The sequence below is a fragment of the Miscanthus floridulus genome, chromosome 6 (genome assembly GCF_019320115.1).
Source record: "Miscanthus floridulus cultivar M001 chromosome 6, ASM1932011v1, whole genome shotgun sequence".
Lineage (NCBI taxonomy): Eukaryota > Viridiplantae > Streptophyta > Magnoliopsida > Poales > Poaceae > Miscanthus > Miscanthus floridulus.
In genome coordinates this window covers 34188356-34205830 of record NC_089585.1, presented here as the reverse complement: position 1 = coordinate 34205830, position 17475 = coordinate 34188356, and the positions used below count along the sequence as shown (strand labels likewise).

Here is a 17475-nt window from a genome sequence, read left to right as displayed (position 1 = left end):
GCTTTGAGATCATTGATAAGCACTTGAAACCTATGAAACATCTTCGACACACTCTCATCATCCTTCATCTTGAAGCCTACAAACTTTTCTTTGAGAATGTAAGCCTTTGCACCCTTTACGGCTTGAGTGCCCTCAAATGACTCTTCCAACTTATTATATGCCTCATGAGCCATCTCAATATTTTTTCCTTGCTTAAATGTTCTTTCATCAATTGCATCATGAATAGCACTTAGAGCAATGTCATTGTTTTAAAGAAGTACTTCTTCGGCCACGGTGAGATTCTTCAGATCTTCAATCTCAATTTTTGTTTCTACCACCTTCCAAACCTTCCTATTGATTGACTTAATATAAGTTATCATCTTGGCCTTCCAATAGGGATAGTTGGAGCCATCAAATTGGGGTGGCTTCTTGGTGTTGTTGATTTGAGCCATTTTAACACCGAAGGTTGTTAAGCCTCAAATAACAGTGACCTCGCCTCCGATACCACTTGAAAGGTCCTAATGGCTAGAGGGGGTGAATAGCCTAATAAAAATTTCTACAACAAGACTTAACAAAAGGTTAGATAATTATGAGGCGAAGCAAGTGTTGCGCTAGCCTACTCAAAATGCAAGCCACCTACCATAATTCTAGTTTAGATAGTGTCTATTCACACAATAGCTATTACACTACCCTATGTTAGTGTGCTCTCAAAGGCTAACTAAAGAGCCACACCAACTAACCAAGCAAGCTCTCATAACTAGCTACACTAAAGAACTTGTCAACTAGTTTGCGGTAAAGTAAAGAGAGTGATCAAGAAGGTTATACCACCGTGTAGATGAAGAAACCAATCAATCACAAGGATGAATAACAATGAAGACCAATCACCTTGGAATCAAAGGATGAACACAATGATTTTTTACCAAGGTTCACTTGCTTGTCGGTAAGCTAGTCCTCGTTGTGGTGATTCACTCACTTGGAGGTTTACGTGCTAATTGGCATCACACGCCAAACTCTCAATAGGGTGCCGCACAACCAACACAAGATGAGGATCACATAAGCCACGAGTAATTTACTAGATTACCTTTTGGCTCTCTACCGGGGAAAGGTCAAGAACCCCTCACAATCACTACGATCAGAGCCGGAGACAATCACCACCCTCCGCTCGACGATCCTCGCTGCTCTAAGCCGTCTAGGTGGCGGCAACCACCAAGAGTAACAAGCGAATCCCGTAGCGAAACACAAACACCAAGTGCCTCTAGATGCAATCACTCAAGCAATGCACTTGGATTCACTTCCAATCTCACTATGATGATGAATCAATGATGAAGATGAGTGGGAGGGCTTTGGCTAAGCTCACAAGGTTGCTATGTCAATGAAAATGGCCAAAGGTCATGAGCTACAGCTAGCCATGGGGCTTAAATAGAAGCCCCCTATAAAATAAAATCGTTATACCCCTTCACTGGGCATAACACGGGCTGACTGGATGCTCCGATCTAACTGACCGGACACTGCTCCTCAGCGTCTGGTCTCCCGATGGTGACCACGTGTCTCCTGCATTCAATAGTGAATGTTTGATCTCAACGGTCGACATGTTGATCAGACGCTCCGACAGAGCTGACCGGACGCTGGACCCTCAGCGTCCGGTCGTTTACAGTAAGGGTCCAAAACATGTTTTTGCCGACCGGACACGTCCGGTCATGCTTGACCGGACCCTGCCAGCGTCCGGTCACACTATGACTTCTTACTGCACTGACCGACAACACGACCGGACGCAGCCCTTTAGCGTCCGGTCGCAGAGCGACCTAGCATCCGGTCGTTTGACCGACTGCCAGCGTCTTCGCTGCTACACCTGACCGGACGCGTTGGTCCAACCGAGGCCAGCGTTCGGCCACTTCCAATGACCTCCGTCTTTTCTGTCTAGGGCATCGGTGGCACCGTCGGACTGTCCGCACTCTACGGGCGGACACTCCTGCCGGTGGAGTTTCTTACCCTTGCTCCCAAACTTCATCACCCTTGATCAAATGTGCCAACCACTAAGTGTATCACCTTGTGCACATGTGTTAGCATATTTTCACAAACATTTTCAAGGGTGTTAGCACTCCACTAGATCCTAAATGCATATGCAATGAGTTAAAGCATCTAGTGGCACTTTGATAACCGCATTCCGATACGAGTTTCACCACTCTTAATAGTACGGCTATCAAACCTAAATGTGATCACACTCTCTAAGTGTCTTGATCACCAAAATAAAATAGCTTCTATGGTTTATACCTTTGCCTTGAGCTTTTTGTTTTTCTCTTTCTTCTTTCCAAGTCCAAGCACTTGATCATCATCATGGCATCATCATCATGTTATGATCTTCATTTGCTTCACCACTTGGAATGTGCTACCTATCTCATGATCCACTTGATAAACTATGTTAGCACTTAGGGTTTCATCAATTCACCAAAACCAAACTAGAGCATTCACCTCCTTCGCTGCCGGTGAGCGCGGGAGCCTCGGGCAGCGAGCGCGGGCAGCCATAGTCGGCGCAGCGCGGCGAATCGCTCGGTACTCAGGCCCTAGCCCTGGCGGCAGGCGCGGCCGCAGATCCAGCACAGAGGACGCCGCGGCGCGCTGCCCCTTCATCTCCGGCGAAGCCTGCAACCTCCCGCACGCCCTCGCCTCACCTCCGCGGCCCCGTTGCCCCTCCACCTCCGGCGAACCCGGCCGACACCCACACGACGCGCCTCAGCTCCTGCCCCCACGCCTCCTAGGCCGACGCGGCGTGGACATGCTCGGTTGGAGAGCACGGCACGGCCAGCCCCAGCGGGCGAGCGCGGCCTGCCTATTGTCGAGAGGAGGAAGATGCATGTTGTTGTCTATGACACGTGGGGTCTGTCCAGAAGTGAGAGGAGAAAGATGCATGGAAAAAAAAGCCGCAACATAATTCATGTGGGCCCCAAAATTAATTTTTTAGATGCCATTTAGTAGAAACTCTTGAAAATGATCTTTTTTTTCTTTCCAAATCTTTTTAGAAGTTATCAAACTATAAGTTTTTAGGAGAAAAAAAAATAGAGAACTCTCGGATATGCTCTTATTGAAAACAGAGCCGGTTAACGCACCAACCAAATTGAACCAAACCTTTCTTTACACCGTAGCAGCAGCCGCGCTTTCTTTATGTTATCTATCCTCCAGCCCTACTACGCACTAGGCACTACGCACACTAGAAAAAGGTGAGCGCCGTGCCATGCCAAACGGGGATGCTTCTCGATGCAACAACAGATATGCATGCCCTCGCGGCTGATTCATCCATCTCTATCCTTTTCTTTTTTCTTTTTCCGATTCCTCCTGATTGTTATTGTCAGTGTCATAGCTTGATCCCCGTCAGATCGCATTGCAGTGCGTTAAAGCAGAGCCTCTAGTGTCTAGTGACGGAATGTGCAGGTCCAATCCAAAGCGAGGAGGCAAAAGAAAAGAAAAGGTGATGTGTTTGGCCACTACTCCGTACGCCAGCACGGACATCAGAGCACCGCAAACGAGCCCATCCGTGTTGCTATTTCGTGGTGGGCCATGATCGTGTTCAGCGATTTTATCGAGGCCGATCATCTCTAAATTCTAAGTTTTTTCACTCTCTTTTCATCGCATCAATTTTTGAACGCATGCATGGAGCATTAAATATAGGTAAAAAAATAACTAATTACACAGTTTGGTTGTAAATCACGAGACGAATCTTTTGAGCCTAGTTAGTCCATAATCGGACAAAGTTTGTCAAATATAAACAAAACGTGCTACAGTGTCCAGATTGAAAAAAAATTGCAATCTAAACAAGGTCTAAGTGCGTTTATGTTCAGTGAACATCAGACGACGAATTTGGACCTGACACTTCCAAACCCTGCTGGGTTGTCTACGGCCGTACTCGCATTTACCTCTCCTTCCACACGTGCATTTTGGGTCGTTATTAAATCTACACAAAACTTTAATTCAACTTTTCCCCTTGTTTCGTTTTCTCCACACCCTCACTCACTAACCCAACGATTCAAGACGCCACTGCCTTCCCAGACCTCCTCCACACCTTCCCACCCAACACGAGAAATTAGCTCGTTGGTGGTGTTATTTTCGTCGTTGGCCATGATTATGTTCACCGGTACTGCATTATTATTGATCGGGTTATGTTCAGTGAACGTCAGATGACATTTGGACCTAACAACGCGAGAATTCCTTTTTTTTTTCAAAAATTTGCACACCCCTTTCGAGTTATGGCGGCCGGGACTCACAACAGCTGCCCCTTTTATTTTATAAACGTGCTTGCTTATTCAGTCTGTTCGTTTGTTGATTTTAGCTAAGGTTTATCAGCCAGCCAATAATATTTTCCTCTTATAATAAACTAGCACTAGTCTGACTTATCGGCCTAGAAACCAACAAACAAACAGACTGATAAGTGACCAAATCCCAGCACTAATTAAGCTCACTACAGACAAGAAAAAAAATCATGCCCCGTCCCGTCCTGTACAATATGTCACGCTCACTCCCAATTCCAAAGTTTACTTTGCAAATTTGCAGTTCTCGAACAGTTTTCACTTGTTAAGCTCAGACAGTGGACGGCCACAAACTTTCTGCGGCTGGAGCAAGGTGCCTGGAGCAATTTGTGGCCTAGTTCGCTTGGTCGTAAATAATCGTAAATTTTTAACTAGAATAATATTTTTTTCTCACAGTCAAACCAAGTGAACAGTAATAATTGGATTTGGATTGCTGTTTTCCTCGGCATGCTGCCAAACTGACCTGTACTGATGTAATGTCTATCTGCTTCCATTGTGCATCCATCCTATTCCATCCTTCTAGACTTCTGAGCCATGCCTATTATTATTATTATACCTACAAAGGGTGTGGGTTTTGCTGCCCCTCCGCTACGTTTGAATATGTAAAAGGATCGGACCGCTGCGCTTATAGGCTAAAACATGATGGCCCATAGAACATCTTCAGATGTCTAAAGTGCCCCGTGGGCCATCAGGTTTTAGCAGATAAGCGGGGTTGTTCGACGATAGACCTTTTACATGAGCGGAGGGGCGGCAAGAGAGCGCACCGACCCGCGCCCAGTGCAGGTATAAGCCCAGTCCAGGTGCCGTTCGATTTGACAGCTCGTCGTTTTCGTCAGCTGCGCTGCGACGCCGGGGCACGACGCCGAGCGAGGCGTGCACATCACATCACTGTGAGCACCGCCGTCGCATGCTTGCCTGGCCTCTCGCGCCGCGCTGCTAAGGGCGTCAGTGTGGTACAGATATTCTCTGATCGGCTTCGTTAAGGGTCTGTTAGATTCCAAAAAATTTTGCGTAATACCCATCATATCAAATCTTACTGGTATATGCATGGAGTACTAAATATAGACAAAAAAAAAAAACTAATTGCACAGTTGGGTGAGAAATCGCGATACGAAACTTTCAAACCTAATTAGTCCATAATTAGACACTAATTGCCAAATACAAACGAAGATGCTACAGTAGCCAAAATCCCAAAAAATTTGGAATCTAAACGCGCCCTAACTACCCGCAATGTGTCCGGTGTTGAAAAATTAATGCTCTTACAGGTGGTGTTTAAATCCAGAGATAAAGTCTAAGTGTCACGTTGGGTATCACATCGAAGTATTATATGAGAGTGTTTGAATAGTAATAATAAAATAAATTATAAAAGTTCTTAGTAATCCGCGAGACGAATTTTTTGAGCGTAATTAATCCATCATTAGTATATGTTACTGTAGCACTATATTGTCAAATCATGAACTAATTAAGCTAAAAAATTCGTCTCGTAAATTAGTCACAATCTATGTAATTAGTTATTTTTTATTCTATATTTAATACTCATGCATATGTGAAACATCCGATGTGATAGGGACTAAACTTTAGGGGGAAACTTAGATGGATGCTGAGAAAATGCCCAAACACCGCAATGTTTCGTCGTAAATGATCGTAGATTATTTACCGCTGACTGGTTTGATAGTGAGAGAAAAATATTAGTTCTAACTTATAATCCACGATGGTATACGAGCAGAGAAGCAGGCTGTCGACTTGTGTCAGATCCACTGTTTCTGGTGCATGAGAAAGCATTAACGCCGGCTAAGAAATACGTACTTCTTTACTCTCTCAGCATCGAAGCAAGAACATGCCTCGGTGCTAGCTTTTTTTTCAACTCAGCATGGCCCACAATGGTATGACTCGATGCTGGAATATGAGAGAGTTTCAGCATCGACTTTTTGCAACGTTGTGGACGTTATTCGAATAAAATGTACCATATTCGAATATGCCGGTTTTGTATTCGCATTGTATACTTATTATATTTAGATATATATGATATCGATATTCATTCGTATCTTATCTACAATATCTATAATCGAATCCAAATCAAAGGTTTGTTGTAGCCATCCGTACTCGTATGCGTAGGTATTCGATCTGTTTATGCCCGTGGGCAGTCGTCTCGCAAGATCGAGCCGCTTCTCTCATCTCGCCATGACTATCTTTTGGGGGTTTACAATAACTAAATAATAACAACTCCAAGAAGCTCTATAATTTTTTTATCTCTCGTGTCTTTAACTGATTTTTCAACTTTGTCCACAATACTTCAAAACTTATCTAATTTTTTATGCAAAAAAAATCTGAGTAACTGCCATTTATAGTATTTATTAGAGTCATCGAGAAAGGTCATTTTGGAAAGCTAAAAATATAAAGAGTGATTTAGAGAGTCTATTGAAGCATGTTTTTTTTTTCTAAATTTTATGATAAACACCAAGGTTTCCTGGAGATGTTTCAAGGGCTTCAAACATCTGTTCATTTTTCGCCACCTGATTTTTAAGAACCATAACTTACACTACATTTACTTAGTGTGAGAATCAGAGTTGACACCACGACAATTCAAGTTGCAATCTGGAGATATTAAAATTATTTGCCTTTCTTTTGGGTAATCAAAGGTGGCGTTAGGGCGCTCTGCTGTCTTGGCTGTCTGTACTCTGACGTGTACCTAAAAAGATTATCCCAAAATAATTCAATTTCTAGTTTTCTCTACCCTGTTCCTGTTATTCATGCATTGTATTTACGCACCACTTACTCATTATTAAGTCATACTCGAGTGGGCTCACGTCCATCCGATACTATTTAACCCCTCCCTGATTTTAGGATAGATGATAAACAATGACTTTGTTCGCTTCGCTGAAAAAACAAGCAAAAACATTGTCTCGGCTGATTTATTGTGAGAGAAAAACACTGTTCTGGTTGAAAAAATAAGCTGAAAAGTACGGATTATAAGATAAACGAACAGGACCAATTAAGATGTTCTTTGGCCTCGGGACAATTAGCATTGATCACACTTTTACAATGGTTGTAAAAGTACCTTGGTACCTCAGGTACTTTCATTTTTTCTATTATTTAGCTAACTAATTGAAAAACATTATTTATTAAATATGATTTGTAATATTGAGGGTATTTTCGTAAGTGAGGTTATGCTTTCGTGATTCAGGTCCGTGCATCTAGAATTTTACAGCTTATCAATGGCAAGGCGATCCACCCTCGCCGGTGCACTCCGCGGCCGCCTTCCTCAGCTCGCCGGCTCTCGCCCTCATCTCGGCGCCTTCCTCGTCGGTCATGAGCCGGCGGATCGCCTCCTCGACGCGGCCCCTCTCGAGGTCGCCGCCCACCAGGTCCCGCGGGCTCATGCAGGCCAAGCTGCCGAAGCTCACGTACAGCACCGACTCTGGCGGCCACGCGTCCAGCCCCTCCAGGCAGCTCCGGTCCGGGAGCAGCAGATTGCTGTCGCTGGCGGCGGGGGACAGCTTGTGGAGTGGGCCGACGTCGAACACCGGCACGGCGAGGTCCCGGGGAGGCCCTCCACAGCTCCCGGCAGCAGGTGTGTGTCGGCGACGAGGCACGCAACGGCGTCCCTGGAGTACTCCTCGAGGACGAAGGCGAGGCGGTGTCGAAAGGCGGTCTCTAAACAAGACCATGTCGCATAGTAATGCACACGTGCCACGGAGCTCAGCTCCGTAGGTCACCATGGAGCTCTTCCACCTACACGCTATGTGCCATCCTCATCGTCTCTTCCCTGTACCTCCGCTTCTTCTTCGCCGGCAGCCGCCACAACCTTCCCGTGGTCCCCGCCCGCTGCCTCTCGTCGGCAACCTTCTCGACCTCGGCGCCCGCCCACACCGCTCCCTCGTGCACTCGCAGCGCACCACGGCCCGCTCATGGAGCTGCGCCTCGGGGGCGGTCACCACGGTCGTCGCATCCTCTGCGGAAGCCGCGCGCGACGTCCTCCAGCGCCACGACGCCGCCTTCTCCACGCGCTCCGTCCCGGACGGCGCCCGAGCGTGCGTGCACTACGAGCACTCCATGGGCTGGCTCCCGCCGAGAGCCCCCTGTGGCGCGCCCTGCGCAAGGTGTGCTCCATGGAGCTCTTCGCGCCGCAACGGTTCGGCGCGCAACAGGCCCTCCGCTGCGACAAGATCCATCTTTGTCCTTCGACGAAGATGCTAGAATTACCAATTTACCCATAACCGAAAAAATTAAAAATATATAAATAATCCTGGCCCCACATACTAAAAAAATTTAAAAATATATAAATAATCATGGCCCCATATATTTTAGTACTTACCCTACCTATTTTTAGTACTATCTCCATCTATTTAGTACCTCTAGGTGCTTTTACATTAGTACCTCCTATTTTTTACCATCCGCTCTTCGTCAAATGGATAGCTCATCCTTTTTTCCAACCATCGTAAATTTTCTCTTGACGACAATATTGTTTAAAAAGGAACACAATATTAATAAATGACATTGATGTCATTTACTCATTTTATCTAATATACTAATTTGTCTGAAACTGATAAAGCTTCAACAAAAAGATAATATCCACAGCTCTAGGCCAAAAGTTTTTTTTGAGCTAAAGCTTTGCCAAATAAGAGCGTAGAACACTTGGACGAGATTTACAAAACCATTTTATTTCTATAAATAAAATGCTAAAAATGTATAGTGATTTTGTAAACTTATTAGTTTTAGAACGTATATGAGTGATGAGTGATATACATCCATTTACATTTTGTACCCCACATTATTTTAAATCTATTAGCAAATATATTCGTATGTTGTAACGTACTAACATATAGCTTGTTGCATAAAAACCTAAGTCAATTTGTAGCTTGAAGAGCCATCACGTCATGCTTTTAAATTCATCTTGGAGATGCATGTTGCTCTAAGGCCCCGTTAATCTAAACTAAACTTTTTATAATCTATAAAATAGCTACAGAGAGCCAGCTAACAACTTTTTATAAGATAGGTGTTTGAATAGTTCAAAATAGACCATAAACTAGACCATTTGGATCAGGTAGAGCTTTTTTTTAGCAGTCAACTTTATTTTAGTCAATCTAAGGTAGGCATAAGTCATATGGATATGGGATACATGGAGTGTGTTTAGTTGGGTGAATTTGGGAATTTAGGCTACTGTAGCACTTTTCGTTTTTATTTGGCAATTAGTGTCTAATCATGGACTAATTAGGCTCAAAACGTTCGTCTCGTAATTTCCAACCAAACTATGCAATTAGTTTTTTTTCGTCTACATTTAATGCTCCATGCACGTATCGCAAGATTTGATGTGATGGGTACTGTAGCACTTTTTTTGAATTTGGGGTCCCAACTAAACACACAACATTCCAGGTTTATTAATATCCTATCTTGAACATGCAGTTTGTAATCTAAATTTTGACTAAAGCGCACTGCTATGAGGATTTAAAGTTTAGAGGGTGGGTTATGCGTGTACCGTGTAGGTCGTATGGTACTTGTCCTGAATTCTTTAAGGGCTTATGTTAAGGTATTGGAAATGAAATTAAACTGACTTATACGAGTAGGTACCTTCATCGATAATAACACGTAGGGATCGTGGTGAATACGAATTGAACCGGTTGGCTGGCCTTTGTTTTGTGAATTGTGATTGTGATGGGTTCTGGCAGAGAGGCCGTTGGTTTGTGAATTGTGATTGTGTTGTGATGGGTTCTGGCAGAGAGTCGGCACGGAGCCGTGCGCCACACCCGGAAATGCGTCGATCGATGCGCAGAGCGGCAGAGGTTATTACGTAGCGCGGGGCGAGCCATTCGAGCCTGACCCAGAAACGAACTAGCCGAGGCCGAGCGCGAGGGGCCCCGGCCCAGGGCAACGCGCCAGCACCAGCCGCGGGCAGCCACGCGGCGCAACCCGCCGAAAGAGATGGGCCTCGGCCTCGCGAGAGGGAAGGGCGCGGCTGGCAATAAAGATCGCTTCGACCGCCCCTCCCTCCTCCCCGTCACGGCTTCGATTCCGCGCTTCCCACACACACCCGCCTTCCCGTCGTCTTGTCCCCAGCTCCCACTCCCGTCTTCGGAGAAGGAAGAGCCGCTCTGGCACCAGCTCCTCGCACCTCCCCTGCCCCGCCTCCTCGTCCCGGTACGTCGTGCCTCCTCGCTCGTCCCTGTTCGCACCTCCCGCTTGCCAAATTCTCGTCCATTGCTTTGCTTCGCCGCGCCGTCGGTGCTACCGTGACCGGGAGTGTGCCTGCGCGTTCGATTTTTCGGCCGTGTTCTTCTTGACGATGACTCTCTGACAGGTTAAGCCCGGGTTGGTGCGCTCAGTTTGAATCCTTCTTGTTTTTCTTTTCTTTCTTTAGCAGAGACGATGAGTCGTCGAGTCGATGACGCTAGGCCGTCCCGGCGTCCCCTACGGTTTGTTCAAAACCCTCGAATCTGGGGCTGGGACGCGACCTGTGCATTTTAGTTCTTTTCGATAATCCAGTTGGTTCATGTGTGCTCCTGCTTTCCTTCGTTGCCAGAGTCGATTCGGAACCAGAGGAGAGCTGGAGAGGGGAGGCCAAGGAAGTTTGAATTTTTGTTCCCCATTGTTCACGTGTGTGTGGCTGGTTTACGTGGAATGAAGAATAATTGTCGGGTATCTAGGCTGCTTAACTCTTAATATACAGGACGTGGAGGATTAAAATTCAAAATGTGTCAGTGTGTTGGTGCATCTGCATCCTTGCAGACGCCGTGGATTTGATTTGGGGTAGACTCGTCGCCTTTTTACCCCTGATTACCACGTTAGCTGTAGTTGTGTCTTTACGCGGATTGTGGAGTTGTCCCGGGAAAAACGTGAGAGATTCGTGACCACCCGTATATTCTGTTTTGATCCCATTTATTATTTAGTTCAGTTGAGTACGTCGGTCAATAATTTGAGCAGTTGAATTCTTCAAAAAAAAAAAATTTGAGCAGTTTGTTTCATTGTTGGTTCAGTAATGCAAATTTTACTCAAGTTGTTTCATGTGCAGAGAGCAGAGCATGATAATGCTTCATAAAGATCAAATTGACGACCATATGTTCACATTCCAAATTTTTTTTCCTGCAATTTATGCCTCAGGTCTGGAGCAGGTATGGGTGTTTTCGGTCGAACACCTCCTGCAAGCTGCCCAGCGACCCGGCACTGCGCAGAATGGGCCCGAATCTACTTGAAGTACTGCTTGTGCAGCCAGAAGGAAGGTGCTGCCCTGGCACTTGGGCTAATCAGTGTCATAAGCTGGGGCCTCGCTGAGGTGCCACAGATAATAACAAATTACAGACAGAAGTCAACAGAAGGACTCTCTGTCGCCTTCCTTATGACCTGGATTGTTGGGTATGTTATTTCAGATGTCTTCTGCTCCTTGGAATTGGATGCGATTATATTATATTATTTCACATGCCTTCTGCTCCTTGAATGCTTACGTCTCAATAATTGTACTTGTACCTTGATGTTAAGTGTGGAACCCTGTATAATTCCATGTTATGCTTCTATGATTATGCAGGGATTTGTTTAACCTTGTTGGCTGCTTCCTCGAACCTGCTACTGTAAGATCCATTACTTGTACTTTTTTCCTGAGCCATCTTCAGCAGTAACTTGACATTTGGACATTGTAGGACATTGACAGTTCTGTATTTGATCTAATGAATAAATGGTTTTGTGGCTGATTGAATACCAACTTCTCAACGAAAGTAATAGCATTTATTTTGTACAGTGTAATGAGGTGTTGTCATTAAGAAATATGGATATTACTCCACCTGTTTCTGCCAGCCTGCACTATCCTATCAATGCCTAAACCAGCATTATTAGCTTCTATAGTACATTTGCAATTATTCATAAACCGACAACGCTATGGCACTGCAGAATATGGACAGTTACAGGAGTTCCAATTATATATCTGAAATTGACAAATTCCAAATAGATCTGTATTAATATTTGTAATGAAGTGGCATCTGTAGAAGATGTGCTTGCCATTAAATCGCTCTAGTGCGCATTGATATATTAACCTTTTTTTCTTCATGAGATTACATGAGAATTTCCTCTTTTTTTTTATGAAATGCCAAATGTAATATTTTCATTTTGTTCATATTGCAGCTGCCAACTCAGTTCTACATGGCGTTGGTAAGGCATTATACCAAGTTTCTCTTACATTATTTTGATTCCTGCAGCGTAATGATCGAACTTAGCTTTTGCAATGCAGCTATATACCATCACAACTGTGATTCTTACTGGGCAGACGCTATACTATAGCCACATCTACCATCGTCTTAAAGTAAAAAAATCCGTGGCAGCTAGCAAGGTGGTTACTCCTAGTCATGTAGATAATCATTTTGGCATCCTTTTCTTTATGAAATTTGTTCTGGGTATTAGGAAATTGATGTAGCACTCTGTTAACAACTGTGATATGGCAACCATATCTGGCTTGTATTTGTGCATTCATAAATTCTCGCACCCCATAGCTTAGTAATCAGTGTTCTTCATGTGCTCTTTGTTGTCTTATTGGATTATCCTTGATTCGATATGTGAAGATTTATTCAATTTAGGGGATGCTGACTTGATATTGTCATGAAAGTTCAACTTTTACTGTATTCTAAATATATTATCGCCTCTCTTTTTGGGACACCCTGTGGTTTTCAGCCTCAAAAGCATCACCATGGGGATGCTTCATTACACGAAAAACTTTTGGGCGCCAAGGACGGTGCGGCATCCAGAAACAACAAAGAGTCAGATGCTACAGTCCTTATTCCAAGCTCACCTATTCCTGTTAATACGAAATTTGTCGACCAAGGCCATGGAAGCAGCCCCAGCACCGACTACTACTACATGTAATGTTCTTGAGCTGCTTAATGTTTCCCCATATTTCTTTCCTTCATAAAAGCTATTGTCCACCATGGCACCATCTATTCAAACAAATGTTAGATGCTATTTTTTTTCTTTATTTGTATGGACCTGATAAGTTAAGAAGTATGCTCTTAATAACTGCTGGATGGCTCTGCTATCAATACTATGTAATATATGCTAACAAATAGTCAGATACAGATTCAGAAATTTTAAGTTTGTAGTTGATTGTACAGATCAGCAAGATCCTTGTCCAGTAGTCCAGTGCCAACTGCTGGTACATGGTTGGGCAGTAATCGTCAATCATCAAGGACTCCTCCACAAACGAATGATCAAAGGGGATCTTTAGTTGGTGAGATCGCTCCAGCACATTCTGCACCATCTACTGTAACAAAAAATGCCCTCTCAGTGGTAAGTTAACTGCAATCAACTTGCTATGTTATGTCCTGAGGTTTGGAACTACATAAGTGTTCATTAATGTTTCAGGCACCATGGATGGGTCTTCTATTGGGTATGTGTCTCTTGCACATTTTGGTTGGAAACACACATAGGGAAATGCCAAGCGGAACTGTCATAACAGTTGGAAGAAGGCTTCTACTGTTTGTGGTAAGCTTACAGTTGCTCTCCAGTTTTCAGGCCTGTGTGCTGAGTTGCTGAATGCTGACACAGAACATGGCTTCTAGATAAATTCACATGAATTAAATTATCCGGTATAAATTTTACTGTAACTTCAATGGTGATTAGCATCATCTTAATTAATTTGTTTTTATTCCATAGGATGATCATGGAAATTCATCTCTCAGCCATGGCAGTGGAAGTGAAATTGGAATCTTTCTTGGTTGGGCTATGACAATAATTTATATGGGTGGGCGGCTTCCCCAGATTTTGTTAAATGTGAGATTTCACAAACAATCAAACATTTACTTTTCGTGATTTCTCTGAAATGCATTCCGTACTACAATACTGGGTTACCACATAGCAGCAATAATCTTAGTACCAGGACATCATAGCCAGTCAATTCGTATTTTTACCATACATCTCCTCAATGAAAAGCTTTTCCATTACTTATATATAGCTGTTTTAGTTAAGAGATTCTCTGTATATATAAATAATAACATAATACCTCATAGTATGTTCTGACTTCTGAACTTTCTTTACTACCCTGCAGATGCAAAGAGGCCACGCTGAGGCAAGTCTGCATTCATCTCCATAGATATTCTCTTATTTGTTTTTACAAACACCTCCACTTTTTCTTATTTGTTTGTAATTATTCACTATTTAATAAAGTAATTAAATAGGCAGTTTTTAACAAAGAGCATACAAATTCATCCAGAAAACAAAGAAAACTAGTCATTCTAAAGTAGTCACATTTACCTCGAGGCCGTTGGCATTTTGGTTTGCAGTTCATAGAAGATAATGTATTTGTAACAAAATACAAAGAGACATTAGTTTAATAGCCCAATGTAACAGTAGAGGCGGAAGATGTCAGGTTAGTACTCCTGATTGATGTTCACTCAGCGTCTCAAATCGAGTCAAAATCAGAAGCCTCTCTCATGTTTTATTGATATCACCTAGTAAGAGTGAACTGTACTAATAGCCACCTACTTCACCTACCATTTGAATAAGAGCTAATTTTCTGAACATTTTGTTTCTTTCAAATATCCAATTGTATCTGCTATCCTCTGTTTGGAATGTTTTTCCCTGTTACATGGCTAATTAATGTGATTTATAATTTTATTCAGGGGCTGAATCCATTAATGTTTACCTTTGCTTTAGTGGGAAATTCAACATATGTAGGAAGGTAATCAATGAACCCAAGTTCCATAGGTTTAATTTTTTGTTTTCCAGTAGTATCTTTCCAAGCTACACGGTACAATTTCTATAGAATAATTTTCTTAACTTAGTTGCATCTGTTATCTTTTTAGAAAAAGCTCTGTATGCCATTCTGTCAAAGTAATTTTGTGAGACATTAGCTTCTTATTGTGTTATGTAGTTTGCACAAGTTATCCTGTTCTCACATGTCATTTGAATTTTAATCTCGAGTGAATAAGCACGTCATCTTCTCTTGTGTAATCTTGAAACCTAGTGCATACATTACTGTTCTCTCATTCCTTCCTTTTAAATGCAGTATACTTGTAAATAGCATGGACTGGTCGAAACTTAGACCAAATCTCCCGTGGCTTGTAGATGCTGGAGGATGTGTTTTGCTGGATTCTTTTGTATCCTTACCTTTTCTTCTTTGAGCACAATAAGTTTCTTCATTCTAATATTTGTCTGAGTATAAAACAAATGTTTGAGAATAATATTAGTTACAGAAAAGGACAGGCCCTTAGGTGAGTACTGAGTACACAGTAGCCAATCCTTTATACTTGTCAATGGCATGCTTAATCCCTGATTCCTTTTTTTTTAATGCTATCCCTTATTCCTTTTGGTTGAGGTCAATCCATGTAAGGTATATTTTGTTTCAGAAAAGTTAGATATTACAAACTTTGACCAATAATTAGTCAAACTATATGCATAGTTAGCGTACAGCATTAATTGATTCATATTCAAATCACATTTAAGATGCCGTTGATTTCCTACCAGAGTTCGATCTCTGGTGCTGCATGGTTGTGTGCCCACCTCCCTGGTTGAAACAGCGAAGGTTTGGTGGGCAGATTCTTTAAGACTATAGTCAAGGGGACGTCTCTCCCATTGATCAAGATTTTTTTAGATGCCGTTGATTTTGTGGCAATTGATAATAAAATGTAAGAGAAACCATATCTTTAAAAGCTTCCTTTTTTTAAAATACACACTAAATTGATGGACGAAGTGAGTATCACTGATACAGAATAAATAGTCATTTTCGTTTGCATTCATGTTCACGAAAAATGGACTCTCATGCAGGCAACGATGTTGGTTTTATGTGAACCTGTTAGCCTATATGCTACACTGCATAAAATATTTGGAATAGTTATATTTCTAATTTACCATTACTGGACAACCCCTTAACCAAGTTGCACAGATTATTCTTCAGTTTCTTTATTTCCGTTATCGGAAGCAAAGGGAGCCTTCTGATGAGCACGACGATGCAGATAAAGTTTAACTGATAGAGATTGTCTCTTCTTCGGTCCAAAGGTGTGGTTCTCGTATTATGAACATTTATTATGCTACATTGTAGTTCTTGCTTGATGGGAATCCTTTATGTACAGAATTGGCAGTCTGAGTAGAGTGTAAATCTTGAGTGTCGTGACAGACTGATGTACGGAGATAGAACCTATGCATATTCAGCAGAACTGAAGCTGAAATGGGTACCTCATACAACGGTCTCTGGGTAGCAGCATCATTGTTACCTGAAGACACCACACACTCAGGACAGATTTGGAGCGTCATTTCACTGGTTGCTGGCTTGCTGCTTGGAGGGCAGTTCTCACGGCGTCATGTCTTGTGGAGAGGCTTGTGCACTTATTTGTCTTGTATCAAAATGTCTTGTATTATATTTATCTATATCATACTAGTTAAATGCCCGTGCGTTGCAATGGGTACACATAATATCACGATAACATATGTATGAGCGCGTGTTATACTGTATCTAAAATAGATACTGCAGTCGTGATGTTTTATAAGTTGCAATACACGAGCATTCACCTTAATCATAACAAATTTGTGTTTTACAATATATTATACAATTAAGAATCTAATCTCTCAATGTTTCGACCAAGAGAACGTGCTTTGCACGAACACCAAGCTGCAGCTGGTCACCAATCAAAGATAATCCAGAAGATTTTCAAGTCCAAGATACGACATTTAACTTCTTGCAGCTGAGGCATACAGATAGTTGAAGTTGTAGTTAGAAGTATCCTGCACATAAGTTGTTTGTTAATTTTTAAAGTTAAAGTACTATTGATATATCTTGAAAAAATATGTATCGACGTGTAATGCATTACCTCTTTTATAGAGTTAGAACATCTTTATATACAATATTCTTTGTGAATATATCCTTTGTCGGTCTCTTCTTTCCCTTTCCTTTCCCTTTTTTCTTGTTCACGTCATTCTTAGCAGCCGGCACAGCCAAGATCCTAATGTTCGATCTTGCTGTAGCTCTTGATAGCGCCACATACAATTGGCCATGCGAGAACACTGGTTCCTGGCAAGTATACCCCGACGTTAGGGATAGTCTGCATCTGTGCCTTGTTAACAGTCATTGCGAAGCTGAGCCGAATAGGGAACTGCTTTCGCTTAAATTGGAAAGGGAACATCTCATCGTCCGACGGACATAAGGGTATTCGAGGTAGAAAAAACCTGCTTTTCCAGCGTGCTGTCCCAATACAATTTCTACGTCTATGGTATTCTTTTGGAACCCCCGTAT

The 17475-nt window shown here is 42.7% G+C and overlaps 1 pseudogene; it reads left to right on the top strand.

Annotated features, from left to right (window-relative positions):
* The first annotated feature begins 10181 nt into the window (after window positions 1–10181).
* Window positions 10182–16633, top strand: LOC136455910 (vacuolar lysine transporter YPQ1-like; annotated as a pseudogene).
* The last annotated feature ends 842 nt before the right edge of the window (window positions 16634–17475 follow it).